Below are 21614 nucleotides of genomic sequence, written 5' to 3'. Positions count from 1 at the left end.
CTAAGGAAAACTATAACTAAGTATTTATTCTTCAACTCCATCAAAGACTCCAGAAGGATACAACATTACCTAAGTAAATGAGAAGTAAGCAACTTACAAAACTCTAGAAATCACAGAGACATCTCACTGCCTGAACAGTAACCCAAAGTTCCTCTGCACGGTTGAGGCATCCATCTTCGGCCTACAGGCCCATAGTTTCCAGCAGACATTTCCATGAAGCAGGAAATTTCAAAGGCAGTTCAGTCACTATCTGCTGTGTCCTGCAGAATGTCTCGCAGACTCTTTCATGAATCAGGAACCCCGAAAGATCATCTCACCTTTAGGCAAGTTCAGCAGTCCTCTCTCTGAGGGTTCTCTGTGTCCAGTCTATGCATCAGTCCAGGCAAGAGCAGTTTCTTGCCCAAATTGCTATCAAACTCCATAGGAGTCTCTTCAATGCTGATCTTCCTCTTGAAGTACATTGGTGCTGCCAGGAGCAGATGTGTCTCATTGTCATAAAAAGCCCTAAGTTATTAAAACATTTAAATGCCATATTCTGTAGTCTTTGAAAGTTATGAAGAATGCCTATTAACTAAAATATATCTCTACATGTCTAGAAAATCTAACATGACCACAAGCTTGACTATTATCGATTATTATTCATTAACAACCTATATACATTACATTTTTAAATGAACTACATAATCACAATACCTTAATCAAGATCAGAAATACATATACTTATAACAAAATTGACCTTAAAATCCATACTAATGCAAATGATTCATATCTATATCATATCCCCCTTTAAATGTAAAAGAACATTTATAAACAATATTTGGGAATATGGGTGTAGTTATTTCTCTCCAAACTGCTTCCTGTTGAATGGGGACGCTGTTAGTCTTATCTTTCATGGTGTAATCTGTGTGCCAGGTTCATCTCAGTCATCACTTGGGTGAAGTAGTTTTTTGAGGGTGTTTCACAGCAACCTTTCAGGAGGGCGTGTTCTATCATACCATATTGGTATAGAAGCAATCCACAGGGTCTCATTTTCTGTAAAACCAAAAGAATCTCTTTTCCAAAGTATCATATCCTTAGATCCAAATTCTGAAGTCAAGGTATTTTCAAACTATCTATCTTGAATTAGTTCAGCAGCATTTATAAACAAATATCTTTTAGCAGCTGTTGCTCCTTCCTCAGCATTCAAACAATTCAAAGAGAACATAATAGCATACAGTATCAATATTCTCTGTGTATTTTCCATCTTTGTGTGGCTTTATTTTAACCTCTATTTCATTTATTTTTACTTTTACTTTTTGATACAGGTTCTCTGTATATCTTTGTCCTGGAATAACCAGGCTGTCCTTGAACGTCTGTCTCTGCCTCGCCAGTGCTGGGATTAAAGGTGTGTGCTGCCACACCTTCAAGTCACAGAGGTCAATCTACCTCTGCCTCCCAAGTGTTGGGATCAAAGGTGTATATCACCACACCCAAACTCCTTTTTTTTTTCTTTTTTACTTTTAAGAACTTTAACCTTTAGCCTGCATATATTTTTAACACATAGTAAACCATTTAGAGGTTTTCTTCATCTTTGAATCTATCTTTACTGTATATATCTCTCTTTTTCTAATCACATGAGTCTTTAATTTACCAAGCTATATCAGTAGGACTAAAGCCGTGACTTTGTCGGCTAGATCCAGCCCATGCCTTAGCTTTCTAGCCTCGTGGTGAAGGTACCCGCAGGAGCCATGTTTATCGCCACAATTCTATGGCATTTCAAGGTCCCTGCCGGCAAGCAAGCTGCAGCATTCTGCTCACAGACCACACTCAGTCCGGACTGCCTTCCTGAAAGAGTCAGAGTTTTCCCTGGCAGTACAGACCAGAACACTAGCATTTTAAAACAGCACAACTTTTTTCCTGCTACGGCTGAAAACAAACAAGCATGCAGTCAGCTTTTATCAACGCCATTTAAGTGTTTCGTAGCAGAACCTCTTAAGAGCTGCAGGGTTTTGCAGCTAAAGCTGAGTCAGGAAGCCTCTCTTAAATGAGAGTGCTTGCCTCTAGTGAGCAGAGCAGACCCGAGAAATTGCTGCTACCAAGAAAACATGCTTTACTCTAGTTTTTCCCAAGCTTTCTCAAGCTTTCTGTGGATTCAGTTATCCACATCTGGGTGCCATTCTGTAGTGAGGGGTCTGTGACACCGTGTTGGTGTGCAAACTCTCAAATGAGAGCTGGCATGATACAGGGGAGGGGTCTGTGGCACTGGCGTGCAAACTCACAGGTGAGCTATCAGGCATATGCAATTTACAGAGGCAACTTAACAATGAGTTGTGCATCTGAGAAATCAGATTCTCCTCACCCCCCACCAAGTCCAAATTTAGGTGCTGTTGCTTGTGCACCTCATGGTCTCAGTCCCGTCGTGGCATACCTCAGAACATTTTCTGAACAACTTCGAGCATGTTTGTGTCAAGGAATGGCATGTCCAGAAGGTACTTTCCTAGATGTTGTTTGACACATAGCACGCAATGATTATGTGTCCCCCAATTCTTATGTTGACATTCTAAACAGTACGTGAGGTATCTTTGGTGAGATGTAGCTTCTTGGGAAGTCACTGGATGGTGAAGGTGTCAGCTCCCTTCCAGGAAGCCATGAGTAGAGTCTCACCAGGAGCAAGTATCCCAGCACTGTAACCTTGGCTGGCAGAGTTTCCAGAACTGTAAGGAACAAGTGCCTGTTGAGAAAACTACAGCCTGGTCTAGTATTCTTCCACTGCAGCTGGAGCAACTGGGCCAGTTAAGAACCGTGCTCTGAGTAGGACACCATAGGACCTAATGTGACACAGTCACATCCGTGAAGAGAACTTGGCAAGGATGACCGTGGCACACACAACACCATAGGACCTAATGCAACACAATCACATCCATGAAGAGAACTTGGCAAGAATGACCATGGCACACACAAGCTGGAATGTGAAGCGTGGCCTGCTGAGTTGTCCTGGGTATTGAGTCCATAATCAAACTCCACACCCAAAAGTTGGAGGACATTCTCCCACTCAGGCTGAATACAAAAGGGCTGAGGGAAAATATTCTGTGTGAGTCAATCCCAGAAGCTATTCTGACTTTTAACAAGGAGGGAGGGATGGAAGGAAGGGTTGTGGAAATAAAGAATGAGGAGGAGGAGGAGAAGAGAGGTTGCAACTGAAATGATATTTTAGAGAACTTTTCAGAAAATTTCAGGAAGTATAGAATAGCTCACAAAATGAGCTGTAATTTTTTATTACTTTTTTACTTCCTTAATTTGTAGCAGAGGGTGTCTGCCATATAAAACTCATCCCACTCAATATACCAGGGGAAGCATTCTCTTATTAAGCAAATAACAAGCAGTTATCATATGACAAGGAAAGCTGTACATGTTGATGCTTTCATAAAGTAGATAACAAAGTAAATCATGAAAACTGGGCCAATGTAGCCCACAGACAAGCTCCTAAGCATGCATGACTCAGAGACCTATGACTAAAGCCTACAGGGGAGTCATCTCCCTTTGCTGCATTTCCCACAAATCTGACTGTGTGAGGGACAGCTGTGCACCCTGGAATTCATCTCCTGATGATTTATTCGGAGCTGTTCAAGGACGAGTTTGCCAATAATGAGCAGTACCGGGCAAGAAAGAAATGTCGCCTTCCAGTTCTCAGTACCAGCAAGTCTTGTTGGGGTGACTTCGTGGGGGTGGGGATGCAGGCTCGATTTGCACCTTCAAGGTATGTTTCTAATAACAGCAAGATGTGGGCTAGGGAGAAAGGGATACTGAGGTCAATGACCTGTGCGGCGCTGTACCCTTCTGAAGATTAATACTGATGGTCAATCCAGGAGACAAGCCTCTGGGCACATCTGTGAGGGAGCTTCTGGATAGGGTTAAATGAGATGGGAAGACATACTTCATTGTGGGAAGCGCCATCCCATGTGCTGAAGTCCTAGACTGGATACAAAGGACAAAGTGTTCTGAACACCGGCAATACATCTCTTTCTGTTTCCTGACTGTGGGCACAATGTGACCAGCTGCCTCACATCTGCCTCTGACCTCTTACTAGGATGGACTGTACCCTTGAACTCTAAGCAAAAATGAACTTTTATTTCTTAAGGTGCTTTTGTCAAGTATGGTTACACAGAGAAGACAATTGTCATGATCCTCCATTGTCATCCATTGGACTATGACATAGCACATGTTGAGATACTGAAGAACTCATCTAAAGATTCCCTGTAATAGTCATGATGATAGAACTTTTATTTGTAGAAGTATCATAACAATCACTGGGAACTAGCTAGAAAATACTGGAACAGATAACCGTAAAGGTCCCTGAATTCAAATTTGGAATCCCTAAAGTACCCAAGCTAACTCATGGCCATAAATTCAACCCAGTGTTGGGCACCGTTCTCCGTGAATACCAGCTTCTCAAAACCTGAGCCAAAAACAAGGACAGACAGCTCTTCTAGATCGCAGGATCTTGAAAAGGAGTTTTCCAAAATGTATCAAAGAGCTTGTGCCCCTTTTAGAAAGCTTCCTCCTCATCCATTCATTCCAGTGGACTGTGTGTGTGTGCCAGCGGTAGGATTACAACAGGGATTTTATCCATACTTAGTAATGTTGATGAGTGCCAGTATCCCAATGGTGAACCCAGGCTGCCTGGCTGATGTGTTCTGTGGACCACTGGTGACTGACACTTTCAGGTCTAGCTGGAAACAGTATACCATTCTCCCATCTCCATCCGGGGCTTTGTTGTCTATCACATTGTTTCTTGGCCATTTGAGGACACTCTAAAAGGTTGACCTGTGGATTTTACCACACACTAACTGAAGTGGTCTAGGATCTGTGTATTTGATAGATTTCCAAAGGCGTACTGATGAGCCTGGCTATATAAAACCTCGCTCCTCAATGCAAGTCATTCTGCATTGACAGAAGAGTGGAGCTATGAGCTCACTGTCTTGGAAAAGGACTCGATATGTCATTGATGATAACCCCATTACCTGCCCCAGGAAGTAGGATTTGCTAAAGAGCCACAGATACGAAGTTGGGAGAAGACACCCAGCTCAAACTCATCATAGCTGGCCCTCACCTGTTGGCTTCATTGAGTTACATCATAAGGTGTTTGAGGTAGAGTCACCATGGCTGTGGTCTTAGAATCTCCACAGAGCATGGACATGACACTAAGAACTCATTGTAGTGGAGTGTTTTTCAGGTTCTGGACACTGGATACTGGGTCCAGGAGACCAATCTGAGGTAACAGGCTGGACAGCAAGCACCTTTAACTGACTGAGCTACCCTCTTTTAAGCCCCTAGATTCTTTTTGTTTTGTTTTGTTTTGTTTTTTTGAGTCAGTGTTTCCCTGTGTAACAGTCCTAGCTGCCCTGGAACTAGCTTTTGTAGACCAGGCTGTCCTCAAACTCACAGGGATTCACCTGCCTCCACTTCCCAAGTGCTGGGATTAAAGGTGTGTGCCACCACCACCCGGCTGCCCCTGGACTCTTAAAAAAAAAAAAAAAAAAAAAAAGAGTAAGACATAAAAACTGGGGAGAAAGGTCAGAGTGGGTATAGTCCCTCACTTGTGAGGAATTTTCTGCACAGCTTTGCTTCATGGCATCACGGTCCCAGATCAGAGATGACCAACACCCCCTAAGCTCACCTACCAGCAGTCAACACAAAGAATCCCAAATGGGAATGGATTACAAAGTTGAAAATATTCAGCAGAAACTCTCGCTCTCTCTCTCTCTCTCTTTCTCTCTCTCTCTCTCTCTCTCTCTCTCTCTCTCTCTCTCTCTGTGTGTGTGTGTGTGTGTGTGTTGCCAGAAAAGCAAGCCGTAGGCTCACAATGACATTTACAGAAAAGCTTATGTGGGGCTGGACAATGTCCATATGCTTTTCGTTAGGGCAGCGAACGAGCACTTTGTAAAGACTTAACCGTGCACTGCACAGTCTGTGCCCATATTTAATAGCTCCAACGGCAGAAGGTGCTTTCTGTAGCCAAGGAGTCCTGGTGTCGGACTCTGGGGACTCTGAGAACCCTTATACAGTTCCTAGTTTCTGCTTACAGGATAACAGAAAGGATCCAATTACAGCCCCCAGACCCTGCTCCTAGCACAGATGGGACTGTGCAGGGCTGGACCGTGGACCACACGGAGAGCTGACTATAAACATTCTACCAGATTTCAAGCTGGTTTACTTTACCAGACGGCACTTCCTATCTCCTGATTCTCACCTTCTTAAGCATAGACCTTTTGGAAACCCCTTCTTAATTAGTTTACTTTCACAAATGCCCTCGACAGCTGTTTGGGGGAAAGGTCCAGGATTCCTGGCTCGTTGGAGCAGCGTGGCAACTGAAGTGACTAGTCACAACGGAGCCTGGGGTTACAAAGACCTTGGGGGAGGGAGGTTGACGTTGACCTTGGAATTTATTTTGTCCCATGACTTTAATACAACAAGGAAAGGAGCCAAGGGCATGTGTTTGGTTAGCATGTACCAAAGCAGGGACCTAGCCCATCAAAGCCCACAGCTTCTCTCATTCTACACAGACTTCTTGGCTAGCCCCGCTTTCCCTTTCCCTAAAGCCATTGGGCTGATGGATGCCTTTGACCATCCAGGATTGATGGGCAGCCGTCTCCCGTGAAGAAATACATGACTGTTGACTGTTCTCTGTCTACCTCATTGCTATCAACTGTTTGAACCAATAGGAAACATCTTCAAATATTATGAAAGAAATAACTGGGCAATAGTTTTTTTTTTTCCCCAGGTCTGTCCCATGAACTGAAAACCATCCCACAAACTGAACGGCTCACTTGGCACCTCCTGTCCCAAGTACATGTTCAAGTCAAGGCTGAGCCATTCTGCCCCGAAGACACCAGAAGCTTGCAGGGTCCAGCCTGGTTAGTACCTGGATGGGAAACATCTGAAGATCTTCCCCCTCACTCCTTACCCAGTAATCTTTCCACAGAGGTAGGCAAATGAATTCTAGAATCTTCTGAGAGGGTGTAGGCAGAGGTCTTGACCCCCGACCCTGCCATGGAGATGTGAGAATCTGTGAGCTAAAGATGGTCCAGGGGTTTCAGATCTGATGTTGACAGCCTACAGGTCATTCCAGATCCTGGTAGGCACTGCTTTTGAGGGACACCTATTTTTTCATAATAAATAGTCTCTAGTTCTTATTAATAAGAAAAACAATAGGAATTCCCCATAGCATTTAATTTTTAAAAATTACCTCTTACAAGAGTATATAAGATTACCCATGGCCAGAAGAGAAAATTTGGCATTGTAAGTGTATACACGGGTGGCATTAATTACACCGTGTTATTCTACCAAGTCTTACTGCCGAGTTGCCGCTCTAACTACTGCTCTAACTACTGCTGATGTCTATGTATGAGCTGATTCAGCACTAACAATTAGGTACTCTTTGACCATTAAGCAATACCAACTATTCCTCTCTGTCTGCTCTACCCCCCCCCCCACTCTGTGGCCTCTAATCTACTTTCTGCCTCTATAAATTTGTTAGCCTAGCTATTTCATAAAAACAGATACTATATCATTTATTCTTTATGGGTGAATTATTTTACTTAGGATAATGCTTCCAAGATCCATATATGTTGTAGGAAATACTGAAAATCCACTTTTTTACATAGCTCAATAATATTCCATTGTATGGACATACCACATTTTTGTTCGTTAGTCATCTAGATGGAGACTTGGCTCTATCTTTTTATTTTGTGAACAGCACTGCTGTGTGTGTGTGTGTGTGTGTGTGCGTGCGTGCATGTGTGTGCATGTCTACTTTCAATTCCTTTCTGTAGTATTAGGCATGCTGCTGCAGCCATTTGAAAACTCTCTGTTGAATTTCTTGGGAAGCTGGGGACTGGTTAGCATAAGCATTTCCTTTGGTGCGTGTGACAGACCCCATCCCACAGAGCAGTGACAGCCTAATCCATGTTTATCTAAGGGACAGACATCCAATCATTTTATTTACGACCATTTAAACTCACGCTACAAACACTTCAGTTGGACTTAAGGCATGTGTAAAACAAGCTAGACAAATTCAAATAAATATAAAACATACTAAAAGGATGTAAATTAGACCGAATGATAAAATTTATGTGTATGGGCCACCGGAGGCAGCAGTTAGGTTCAGAGTCTCCAGGCAGCCAATATTAAAAGAACGAAGCTGAACTGAGCTGAATTGGGCTTTTTAAGAAGTCATTTAACCCTTTCATGTAACTGACAATGGATGGGGACCCCTGAGAGTCGCTCAGATGCCTGCCTTCTGGAGTCACAAGAGTCAGCTCTCACAGTGTGGGCCCCCTGCTGCTAGAAACCATGAGCTGTCATAACCTTTAGTTCTATTGTCTATTAAGTGCAAACAGACCCAGAGCTGAAGAAAACCCGAGTCCAGATCCTGGGCTTAATGGGTTGGGTGGCTCTATCCAGCTTGTGTAAATGGCTCCTAGACCCCTGCACCCAAAGCCACTCTAGCTTGCAGAACTGTGATGTGCCTTCTCTTGAAGTAGAAAGCACATTCCTCAGGGGTCCTGAGGGTATGGTGCTGCTGGGGTGTCAGGTGCAGTGGGAAAGTTGCTGAGCTCCTCTGTTTCAAACCTGCAGTGTATTACGAGGGGAGCAGGCCGTGTCCCACTGCCCGGCTAGCTTAACCCTCAAAATAACCACACAGAAATTATATTAATTAAATTACTGTCTGGTCCATTATATCTAGCCTTTTTTTGGCCAACTCTCACATCCTGATCTAACCCATTTCTACCAATCTGTGTAACACCATGAGGTCGTGGCTTACCGAGAAAGGTGCAGTATGTCTGACTCTGGCGACTCCATGGAGGCTCTCTCTGTCTGCCTTCCTCCTCCCAGCATTCAGTTCTGTTTTCCCGCCTAAGTACTGCCCTATCAAACGGCCAAGGCAGTGTCTTTATTCAACCAATAAAAGCAACACAAATACAAAAGGACCTCCTATACCACTGCAGGTGCTACTCAGAACAACCAACCACAAGGACATCAAGTTGGTTTACAAAGGGGAATCTTGTGGACATGAAGAAGACAGCTGGATCATCTACAGGCAAGGCCAAGGCACACTGGAAACTGAAGGCTGTTATGTCCTTAGCTATGAAACTTACTAGACAAAGTGTGAGACCGGGAACATCCCTGTATCTCTAAGCAGAGTTCAGAAGTCACTGTTGTTTTCGCAGGTTAAGCTAATAATGATTAAAGTCTTTGATTTGTTGCTAAATCTTGATTAAAGATATTGTATTCATATGTGTGTATGTGTACTCATGTAGACATGTGCATATGTGTGTTTATTATGTGTACATGTGTGTATATGTGTGCATATATGTGTATGTTTCTGTTAAATAAAATAGAAGCTAGAGAAAAGCCCCATACTCTTCAAAGCCCTACTAGAGAGTGTGGTGATGGTTCCCAAGCTCCAACTCTCTCTAGTCTGCTATCTACCATCTTACCTCCTTTATCTTCATGATCTCTACCCAGCCTCTCTACCCATCTCTCTACCATTGGATCATCCCCACCCAACCTCCACTGTCTCCATCATCTTCATCCTCTCCATCATCTCCCTCCAACCTTCTCCACTGTCTCCATCATCTTCATCCTCTCACCTCCACTGTCTCCATCATATTCACCATCTCACCCCCACTATCTCCATCATCTCCCTCCAACCTTCTCCATTGTCTCCATCACCTTCATCCTCTCACCTCCACTGTCTCCATCATCTCCCTCCAACCTTCTCCACTGTCTCCATCATCTTCACCTTCTCATCTCCACTGTCTCCATCATCCCTGTCTGACCTTCTCCACCATCTCCATCATCTTCATCCTCTAGCTTTCTCTACTGTCTCAACCATCTTTGTTCTGTAATCTTTTCATCTTTTCATAAACCCCACCAATTCTCTCTGTTGCGTTCACATCTTTACCACCACTCCCTCTTCAGTTCTCCACCACTTCTGCCTAAGCCATTCCCACCACCATGTCTGTCCTCTCTCTATCCTCTTCATCATCTGCATACCCTCCACCTCCATCTCCACTGCATCAGAATCTCAGGAAAGGGTGCAGAGAGTTAAAAGCAACAGCTTGCACATACGATGAGCTCTGTAGCAAAGGTTAGGAGGCAGCACAGCCACATTCTTCAGACCAGGGGATGTGTCTTCAGCACCAATGAAATCAGGAGCAGAGTGAAGGCAGAAATGGCAGCCCAGAGTTGGCTTTTAACTCAGCTGTCACGGAGCTCTGATTGGCGCTAGGACATTCACAGTTACTCCCAAATGCACCAACCAGGAGGCAGAAGCATGTGGGGAAAATATTATCCATGAACTTGATAAGTACAAGGGCAGTGTCTTGTGTTCTCAAATGCCATCCTGGGGAACAGGTAATAAGTTCTCACAGAGCTGAGCTGAATCACAGGTACAAAACAACACCTGCATTGCATGGAAAGGGTGGGACTATGTCATCAGGGGAGATGGCCTAGGCTGGGGAGGGGAGAATGCTCTCAGGCCAACAAGAGGGAAGACTGAGGTTCCTCTGTGCATGCAGGCAGAGCTGGAGCCCACTAGCTGCTGAGGTTTGTACCCCTGCTCTTGTGACTCTAATGTATAACTTAGAACTATACCAAAGTGTACTACCTTTAAGCCCAATACGCTTCTTAATAAGAATTACTCCACCATTTTCCAGAAAACTACCGGGGTCAAAACTTGAACTTCTGCCAGCAACATTGGATGATGAGCAAAGAACAGCACAGAATCAAATTGAAAGACTCAAATAAGAGCATGAGCTCTGAGAGGTCAGGGCACTTTCTCTCAGAAGGCTGCCGCTCCTCACCTCATGAGCAGTGACAGCAGCCAGCTCTCCGGCACCAACGCAGGCTCCTAGCCATTTTGGAAGCACCTGACCACAGAGACAAACACCAGTAGAGGGTTCTCAGATACTCAATCGGCCTTTGCCTAAGGCTCTCTCAGAATGACTGGCTGGAGGTCTTGTTTGATGTGAGTCATCAGTCTGCTTCACAGTGGCATAGTTAATGTCCTAGTTCTCGTGACCTGTTGCCCTTGTCTGTGGTCTCGAGCATCCTTCTCTTAGGAGCTGGGCAGGTGGCCCTGTGGATAAGAGCATTTATTCTGCAGGCATGAGTGCCTGAGTTCAAATCCCTAGCACCCTTGTAAGAAGCTATGTAGAAGGAGCAGCGGGCTGCGTACCCACCCAGCTCCTGCGCGGCTAGCTTAGCCCCAGAATAATTACATGGAAACTGTATACAGTTAAACAGCGCCTGGCCCATTAGTTTCAGCCTCTTATTGGCTAATTCTCACATCTTGCTTGACCCATTTCTATTAATGTGTATAGCACCATGAGGTGGTAGCTTACCGGGGAGATCCTAACCTGCATCTGTCTCGGAGAGGAGAGTCATGGCGACTGCCTGAGGTGTCTGCCTGACTCTGCTTTCTTTCTCCCACACTTCTGTTCTGTCTACTCCGCCTACCTAATTTTCTGTCCTATTAAAGGGCCAAGGCAGTTTCTTTATTAACCAATGAAAGTAATACATAGACAGATGACCCTCCTCCATCAAAGCCACATAGTTATGAGTACCCTGTAGTCCCAGCATTTGGGATGATAATGGGAATATCCTGAGAACTCATTGGCCAGCCAGCCTAGCTGAAGCAATGAGTATCCAGTTCCATGAGAGACTCTCTCAAGGCAGTAAAACAGAGACAGATGGGGGAAGAGAGCCAATATTCTGCTCTGGCCTGCATGTGTGTGTATATCACTCACATATATAGTGTGAGTTGTAAATGGTCTCAATAATAAAGACATAGAGTCAGATATTAGGGGTGAAAGCTGAAAGATCAGAGAAGCCAATCAGCCAGTTCTTACCTCTACAAAATTTTCAGATCCAATGGGTTATCCTGTCTCTATGAGTCCTCAGACTGAATGCCTTCTCTAGGAAACCTTAGATGGAATGGACTGAGCTGTCTCCTCCCACCTTATAGTCCTCTCTCCGCCCAACCAGATCACCCTTGTCTCTACCTCCCTAGTGCTAGGATTAAAGGCACGTGATTCCATGTGCTGGGATCACCTTTGTGTGAGCTCTGTTTCTCTTTTAGATTGGATCAATCTAGTGTAGCCCAGGGTAGCCTTGAACTCATAGAGATCTGTCTGCCTCTGTCTCCAGAGTCCTGGAATTAAATGTGTGTGCCACCACTGCTTGGCCTCTAGTGACTTAAATGTTCACTCTGATCTTCAGGGCAGCTTTATTTGTTAAAACACAAACAAAATTTCTCTACACCTCCTGATGGCTCCTCCATAGCCATACAGGTAGAGCCTCCTTTCCCTGATTATCCAAAGCCTCCACTCTAGTACCTCCTTAAGCCAAGGAGGCCGTGTGCACTCAGAGCAGAACTACATGCAAGGCGGATTGGAACCTCAGGTCCATTGATTTTGGGAAAATAGAGATCACCTGGAGGAAATGGGGTACTGAGGGGTCCTGAAGTTTATCTTGATTTCTGGTCCACAGAGATATAAACAAATAGTCATATGCTTCTGCCATTATCCTTGCCTATCAGAACGGAATTTACTCTTGACATGTAAGCTGAAATAGCCTCCCCCACTGAAGTTGCCTTTTTCAGGGTAATTGACCACAACAGGGAGAAGGAGACTTATACAGACTGCTAGGACATTGTAGCCACAGAAGTCCAAATCTTGGCCATTCAGCAATGGAAATCAACTACAAAAGGAAAAACAGAAAAAGATTTTACTGAGAAGTTTTAAGGCTAATATTTTAACATGCTAAGTGAAAATAAGGGAATTTGAACTTATTATCCAACTTAAACACACATAGGGTGTGTATGTGTGTGTGTGTGTGTGTGTGTGTGTGTGTGTGTACATGGGCACATGAATGGTATATGTGTATGATTAAGGCATGTTTCAAACTTAGCTACTCTGGTGTGCAGTGCACTGTAGGCATGTTTTTTGGCAAAGTAAATGAAAATGCATTAAACATACAGGTTCAGGTTATTAGCAATAAAGTGTGTGATTGAACCAACAGCGCCACTTCTCTATTCAAAATAGAAAAAGTGTTCAGCAAAAATGAAACAACTCGTGGCAAATGTCTTAGCTGCTCTCAAACCTCACATTTCCATGACAAGAAGCAAACCAAAAGTAACATCTGAACACTGCCCACAACTCCGAGGACAGCAGCAGTTACCATGGCCATGGCAGAAAGCTGACATCAAGAGACATAAGAGGTTACTTACAAACGTCAACCAAAGGGGATACGATGATCCTCAAACTTCAGGTAGAGGACAAGAGACAACAGCTTTGTTCCCATGTTAACTGAAGCGGGGGGGGGGGGGGGGGGGCATACAGACCCATGGAACCGGTTTATGGAGTCCTGTGAATTTCTGTAGACTCCACACCTTGGCCTTTTTTCGTTAATGCGACTCCTTCAGGGCAGAGGCAAGACTGGGAGCGGTGGTGGATGTCTGCATTCCTGTGTGTGCCAAGAGGAAACTTGCTCTTCTGATCAGGGTAACAAAACTGCAAGCAAATGATGATAGGATAGTTAAGAGTCCAGCTTGATTCACAATGGATTGCTGTCTGTCACTCAGAAGTAGTACAGGAATTGGCTAGCCCCACCTGGGGAGTCCCTCCTTCAAATATTAATGACCCTCTCTCAGACTGAAGTCTAACACATAGAATACAAGTGACAATTGCTTTGAATTAACGTGACTGGTCTCTGGATTTCCCAATCAAGGATAGTGTTTGAATAGCAAATAGTGTCTATTGCTTCCTGGTGGCAACGGTTCTACAAATTCACATGTATGGCTTTATTTTTATGCATTGATTTTTAGTCATCTGTATTAATATTTACAAGCTGAAAGTCCTTGGTGAAAATACGAAACATTAAATTAAATTATGAAACTGTCCCTAGCAGTTGGAAGTCACAGCTATACTGTTTGCTGTAACATGCAAGTCATAGACCTCTTGTCTGGAACGTGGCCTTTTCTCTTTTTGATTGATACATCACCAATTAAACCTCAGTCGCTCATTTTCCATAGAATTGGCCCTGGAAAAGGTGGGGGTTCATCTGGACCCCCTTCAAATTCACAACTACAAGTCTCTAGAGGTTCCCAGAGTCCTTGTCAGCAGCTGTCCCACTGTGTGTGTATGTGTGTGTGCTGTATGCTTGTGTCTGTGTGTATTTCTCTGTGTGTGTACGTCTGTGTCAGTGTGTGTGTATGCAGTGTGCTTGTGTCTGTCTGTGTGTATAGGCTGTGTGCCTGTGTCTGTGTGTACGTCTCTGTGTGTGTCTGTATGTGTCTCTGTGTATACTATATGTGTGTGTATGCGTGTATCTTTGTGTATGTGCTGTGTGCTCGTATGTCTGTGTGTGTATGCTATGTGCTTATGTCTGTGTGTACATCTCTGTGTGTGTGTGTATGTGTGTGTGTGTGTGTGTGTGTGTGTGTGGCCTGTCTGTGTGTCTGAGTGCTGACAACCCACAGGGTCATTCCTCACGTGTCTTCTACTTGTACTTTGGTTTGGATTGATTTTAAGATAAGGTCTCACTAGTTTAAAATTTGCCTATTCTCATGTGTTGGGTGGACAGAAAGCCCCAGGGATCCCCTGTCTCCACCTTGCCAGCACTGAGATTACCATCATTTTCCTACCACACCTGTTTTGCTGCTGTTTGTCCTTGATGTGGATTCTAGAGTTCAAACTCAGGTCCCATTCATGGCACGAGGTTTACTCAATGAGGTATCTCCACAGCCACCTGCTGTTTGGTATAATCGCAAAGAGGAAGACAGACAGACAGACAGGCCGGCCTGTAATAACTCCAGGTGCCTGGGCCGCTCTGGTCCCTGTGGACAGTGTCAAAGCAGTCATACCTTTGCTAGGCAGAGGACTGCATTCCTGGTTGGTTCTGCTTGCCCAGAATGTTTGCTGAAGGTGGGTGGTGTCCCTGGATGGTAACCTGCAAAAGCTCCTCCAGAGAGGGCCGAGTGCACAAAGCGGACCAGTGAGGGCAAAGCCACGGGGCCTGCCCTGCAAATCCTCCACCACGCTTCCGCAGAACAAATAAACAAATGCTGTGTAAATAAGCAAAGGGAGTTGAGACTGGACAACCAGTGATGGTTCTCTATGAAGAAGCAGGCTGCCCTGGATGGCCTGCTGGGGAGACTGGGGTGGGGTGGGGGGAGAGGCCAGCTTAGCTTTACCTTGAAGTCACTGATGCCTAAAAGGGCCTGTCTGTGGCCAGCTCACAATGTATCTTCACAGGGTGTGGGTGTGTGTGTGTGTGTGTGTGAGAGAGAGAGAGAGAGAGAGAGAGAGAGAGAGAGAGAGAGAGAGAGAGAGAGAGAGAGAGAGATTGTCTGTGTGTATATGTCTGTGTGGTGAGCTTGCTTGTGTATGTCCACACCCCTAACTCTGCACTTCTGTAGATCTATGCTCACTACAGACACAGGACCAGGTTCTGTATTTCCGCACTAATGGATCTATAAGAGGGAGGAAGCAGATAGTATTATTTATGTCCTTTGCCTTTGATGCATGGGTCTTAAGTAACCCAGGCTGGCCTCAGAGTCAATGTATGAGCATGTATGACTTGAGCTGACTCTCCCGACTCCGTCTCCCAAGTGCTCCAATGACAGGCATGCAGTACCACACCCGGTTTAAGACATGGAGCAAGCCAAGAGCTTTGAGTATTTTAGGTGAAGACAGTCCCAACTGAGCTACATCTCCACTCCAGAAAACATAAAACGTTGGTCAGTACTCTGTTGATAGAACAACACACTTGTGACAAACAAAGAGAACATGTCAGAGCATGTACTGTCAGAGGCCTGAGCCGAGGTCAGTCAGGATTTCGCCGGGTGTGAGGTGGTTCACCACGCATGGCAAGAGACGTCACAGAGTGAAACCCTCACATCATGGCTGGGAAGCAGGGAAGAGAGAAAAAGGAGAAGAGACAAGAAGCAATAACTCCCAGTGTCCCCAACCTTCCTCAGGGGCACAACTCTAAGGACCTAATGTCCTTCCCATGTGCCCCACCTTTAAAAAAAAACAGTAACCTTCCCATAGTACCACCCCGGGGACTCAGCCTTTAATGCAGCTGAAGAACCAGGCTGTGAGGACTGGAGACTACTGACATTCACCAAAAAAAAAAAATCCCCTGTTTGTATGACTAACAGCTATGGTGAACTGGTACATTTTTCTGCCCTATGAACTGAGGGAATGAAGGCAATGTCATATGGAATTTTCATTACCAAGTACAATTTCCTTGTGGCTTCGGGACTGACACCCTCCATACACTTGTAAACATGCCATCAATGTCTTATCAAGAGAGATGGGACTTCAGAAATGGGAGAGCCTCTTTGTCCTGAGAGTCCTTTGCTGGGTAAAGGCTAATCATAGTGGTTCCTTCACTGAGCTCCACAAATTTAAACATAGATCCAGGGCAAGCTTTGCTTGTAGCACTCAGCACCACCTTCTTGGGATGATGGTCACTCAGTGGGCTGTTGACAATTAGAGAGTTCAAATCCAAGTCGACATCTCATCTCAGAAAGCCACGACAGCGACACCCACTGAACCCGCTGAGTGAGGGAGTGAAGTAATGTTGCATGAAAAGAAACCACATGGCTGGAGGGTATTGCACCAGCCTGGGCTGCCAAGACGCACCCAGAGTCTGCCCTGAGTTCAAGGACGTCTTCTCACATAACCCCTGTGTCCTCAGAGCCAGCTCCAAGGTGCCCCCAAGGGCATGGGTGTCAGTGAGACTTGAGAGAAATCTTCCTTCTGCCTGCTCTGCAGAAGGGAGTGTGCAGCTTCTCTCCCTACGGAAGGAGCAGGCAAGTCAGACACAAGCTTCATATATAGGGCTTTGGGAACAGAAAGAGTTTGCAGAAAGCTGTGCCCAGATTCAGGCAATCTGTCTGTCTGTCTGTCTGTCTGTCTGTCTGTCTGTCTCTGTCAGTGTCTCTTTCTTGCTCTCTGTCTGTCTCTCTGTCTCTCTCTTTTTACATGTGTGCGAGCATGTGTGTGTGTGTGTGCATCTGTGTGTGTGTGTAAATGAAAGTACAAGAGAGATCATAAGGGGTGAGAAAAAATCTTCAGGGAGAAAAGAAACAAAAATGCAATGGAATACACAAGATGAAATCAGAATTGGGGCAGGACTATTATCCCTTTGCAAGAAGGAAGTCAGGAAACCTAGGAGAGCAGTGGATGAGGGAAAAATTAGGACAGAGGAACAGTGACACATGGGATGATGATGCCATGGTGAAACTCATGAGTCACCTCAAGGACAATTTTAGAAAATTGCTAATATGTTTCAAAGAGACTTTGATATATTCAGAAATTGATCCCCATAGGCTTGACCTGTGAGGAATGCTAAAGGAAGCTCTCCCAGCAGAAGAGATAGCCTCCATGGGGCAGCAAGGTAGCTATTGGGGTACCTGAGTTAGATCCTGAGAACCTATACTCTCTCTGTATATATAAATAATTGTATGTGTGTGTAAATGTATATATATGTGGGGGGGGGGGTGTGTACCCAGTGCTGTGGAACACATTTACAGTCCCAACATTCCTACATCAAGATGGGAGGCCAGAGAGAGGAGAATGGAGGGCCAGCCAGCCTAGAATTTGCAGCATGGCAGAAAGATCAGGAAGGATCCCGCCTCGACAAGGTGGAAGGCAAGAAATAGCTGCACAGAGTCATTCTCTGCCTGCCAGATGGATGCCAGCACAGCACATGCATACTTGCATCAGTAAGTGTATGCAGACACACACATGCATGAGCACATACACACACACACATGTGCATACACATATATGTGCACACATACAAATACTCACAGACTCATGAAAAACAAATTCAAAATATCTAGTTCCATGTGAGGAACAACGAGCCCCAGAAAATGATGCTCACCAGCTCAGGGTGGGACCTTCTGTACCCAGACTCAAGTTCCTAAAATATGATATAAGGGGGCGAACCATTCACTCCCTGTATTGGTCAGGGCTCTCTAGAGTTTAACAGAACTTATAGAATGAATCTATCTATCTATCTATCTATCTATCTATCTATCTATCTATCTATCTCTATCTATCATCTCTTTATTTACTATATTATATATATAATAAGCATATATAAATAGATTTATTAGCATGACTTACAGGCTGCCATCCAGCTTATACAGCAATGGCTGAGTAGGACCAGAAAGTTCAAGAACCCAGTAGTTGTTCAGACCATGGGGCTGGATGTCTCAGCTGGCCTTCAGGATGTGTTGGAATCCCGAAGAAGTAGGCTCCACTGCCAATGAAGGAGTGGACTTGTTAGCAAGACAAGGGAAAGCAGGCAAAGAGCAAACTCTTCTTATTCCATGTCCTTCTATAGGCTTCCAGCAGAAAGCATGGCCCAGATGAGATCTGCATTAACAAAGTGTGTCTTCCTCCCTCAACGATTCTGGTTGTAGTGGATTTTCCTACTTCCTCACAAACATGCCTTCTTCCATTTTGGGGTTTTTGTTCCAGATGTAGTCAAGTTGGCAACTGAGACTAGCCATCATGCTTCCCTTTCTACCTAGGAAAACTGAAGGGGGACAGTGTGGGAAACTGAACCACAAAGTGCAAGGTGTGAGAGATGATTTTGTCCTTGAGTTTAGGAAAGAAGAGGCTTGTTTTTCTTCTCAGTTTGCATTCAACCACGGAGCCAAAGGGGGAGAACAGGCTGAGAGTTGAACTACCACACACCTACTTGGGATCGCCCCTGGAGAAACTGGTATCTCTTGTCTGATCCCTCAGGGTCTCAGCCACTCCTGGAAGCTACAAGAACCTGTGAGAGTAACATGCTGTGATCCTCGCTGCCCCCCCTTCTCAGCCCACGACACTAGAGCAACTGTCCTTGACCTGGAAAGGTAGAAGTGGAGGTGTCCCAGAAATGGACTTGCCAGCCAGGCCAGGTTCCAGCCTGTGTGGCGTGTAAAGAGGAGCTGAGAACAGAATCTAGTTGTTAACTGTGACTTTGCTAATCCAGCAAACAAATTTGTAGGAAGAGAAAAAGGAGCAGGGGGAAGAGAAGAAAATAGAAAGGAGGAATAAAAATTGAAAGAGAATGGGGATTGCCTTCTTAGCTGAGGCCCAAGATCAGTGTGGTTGGGCATACTACCTGCTGAAGATTTATGTGGTTTCTCTCCTGATCCAGGAGACACACACGTTTGTTGGCACAGGAATTTCTCCGCAGAGCTCCTTGGGTTAGGTGTATCTGTGCGTGACTGTAGGGGTAAATGTGTATAACGTCTATGAATACACGTCACGCAGTGGTGATATGGGATTTTGAGAGTGAATGTGTTTACAGCACATCTGTGTTATACACACAGCCAGTGAGGATGTATTATCCTTATGGGTTGACGTGCGGTGAATGGTGTGTGAGGAAAACCGTGGAGGTGAGCATGTTGTGTGGCTGTGGGCAGGGTGATAGACAGTGTCTGAGGTGTGTCTTGTATGTGTCAGGGAGGTATATGTAGTGTGTTTATTATGATGTTACGATGAGGTACTTGATGGGAAGGCACATGTGAAGTGTGTATAAGTGTGTGTGAGAGAGTGTGGAAAAAGGGTGAAGTGGGGAAGTGACCTTGCACAGAACCAAAACAGATAAGAACACTACATGGGGGAGGGGAGATAGAGGAGGAGACGTAAGTGGGGGATGGAAATGAGAAATGAGATGGAACACGTCAGCTACTTCCCCAGCCGCAGAAAGAATGTTGGTACCATGCCAGGGTGAGCAGGTCTCTCACAGTGGAGATGTGGAAGACCAGGTGGGAGGGATGACAAAGGATATGAGAAACAGGTGCAGAGAGGCAGAGAGGGCAGGGCCTTTTACCTGGCAAGTGGTGGTTTCCCCCAGTGATTCTGCCACCAAAATCCCAGGGTGCCCCTCCTTGGCTCCAGGAAAGCCAACTCCTACATCCCCTAGAGAACACAATACTGAAGGTTGTGATGCGAGGAGAGTGGTATTAATGTCTACCAATGCCAGTTTGGGGTCAGTTTAAAATGAAGACGTAACTGTTTACACAGAGCATCAACGTAAATCAATCATTTGGTCAATCAGATCAAAGCTCCCTTGAAATATGAACGGGCCGATACTGTTATCCTAATTTACAGAGAACAAGTTACAGATTTTTGCTCAAAGACCATGAGTCAAGGAATAACAAAATTCAGAACCACGCCCAGGACACCCGGTAGTCCTGTGAACACCATTCTTGGCTCCCTGAAGCAGCCCTGAAGCAGCCCTATCTTCCTTCCCTGACATTTCTTCAGCGGTCACCTTCTCAGTTGACATTCCCATTGGGCAGTGGGTTCCTCATTGGCTATGGATCCTTTGGGGCCAGTGTGAGGCCCCACCCAAACATTAAACATTATGCGATTGATTTCTGCTGGGTCTTTCACACCCATGGGACAGCATGTAGGCAGGAAAGGTTAGTGTTTAATAAGTCTTAGTAAGTACACTCTCAGAATATTTTATTAATATACTGAAACCATCTTTTTTATTTGATTGTATATAGGCCTTTCAAATGAGCATATCATTGGGCCATACAATCTGCACTTCCCTAAGCTGCTCTGGTCTCAGAGAATGCTCAATGAAGATGAAGAGGAACTACCTATCTGTGATGGCTGACTTTGATTAGATGACTCTGGATTGGATTAAGGAATTCCTAAGAAGGGCTGGATAGATTAGGCTGGCTGGGATCTACATGGTGGAAGAAAAGAACTGACCTTACAAGTCATCTTCTGAGCTCTAGATATGTGCATCCGTCACTCCCACACTAAATAAACAAATAATAAGCAAACACAGTTGTTTTAAATGGAGAAGGTCTTAGTAAGGCTTAATTTGGGTTTTCTCCTTCAGGGCATTTTCAGGATGTAGTAACTGAGTGGCAAGAGGCACCCCAAGCATAAAATGAACCCATCCCGTGAATTTGGACTGGAAAACTGTATGAAAGGAAAGAGGAGAAAACCTGCTGTGAAGAAGATTTGGTGCAGGAGAATTGTCTGTATTCTGTCAATTATGTTTTAAATAAATGCTGATTGGCCAGTAGCCAAGCAGGAAGTATAGGTGGGAACACCAGACAGGAAGTAGAGGTGGGGCAATGAGAACAGGAGTATTCTGGGAAGAAGGAAGCTCTCTCGCAGTCCTGCCCAGATCGATCACCCAGAAGCAGGATGTGACCTGCCCTGCTGAAAAAGGTACTGAACCATGTGGCTAACATAGATAAGAATAATGGGTTAATTTAAGTTATAAGAGCTAATACAAAGCCTGAGCTAATGGGCCAATCAGTTTATCATTAATATAGACCCTCTGTGTGATTTTCTTTGGGGCTAAACAGCTGCAGGAACCAGGCAGGATAGAAACCCCAACAAACAGGCCCTAATGTTACAAAGATCTTTTGTCTATTCCAGCTTCCTGGCCTTCCAGATGTGAGCAAACAGCCTCACAAGACCACAGCAGAGAGGTGGAAGAACCAGATGCTGAGATAAACCTTTCCTTTCTTAACCTGCTTCCTGTTAGTTGTCTTATTACAGCATCAAGTTCCTAATGACATGGGA

This window comes from Arvicola amphibius, chromosome 2, assembly GCF_903992535.2.
Source record: "Arvicola amphibius chromosome 2, mArvAmp1.2, whole genome shotgun sequence".
Classification (NCBI taxonomy): Eukaryota; Metazoa; Chordata; class Mammalia; order Rodentia; family Cricetidae; genus Arvicola; species Arvicola amphibius.
Note: the sequence above shows the minus strand (reverse complement) of the source record.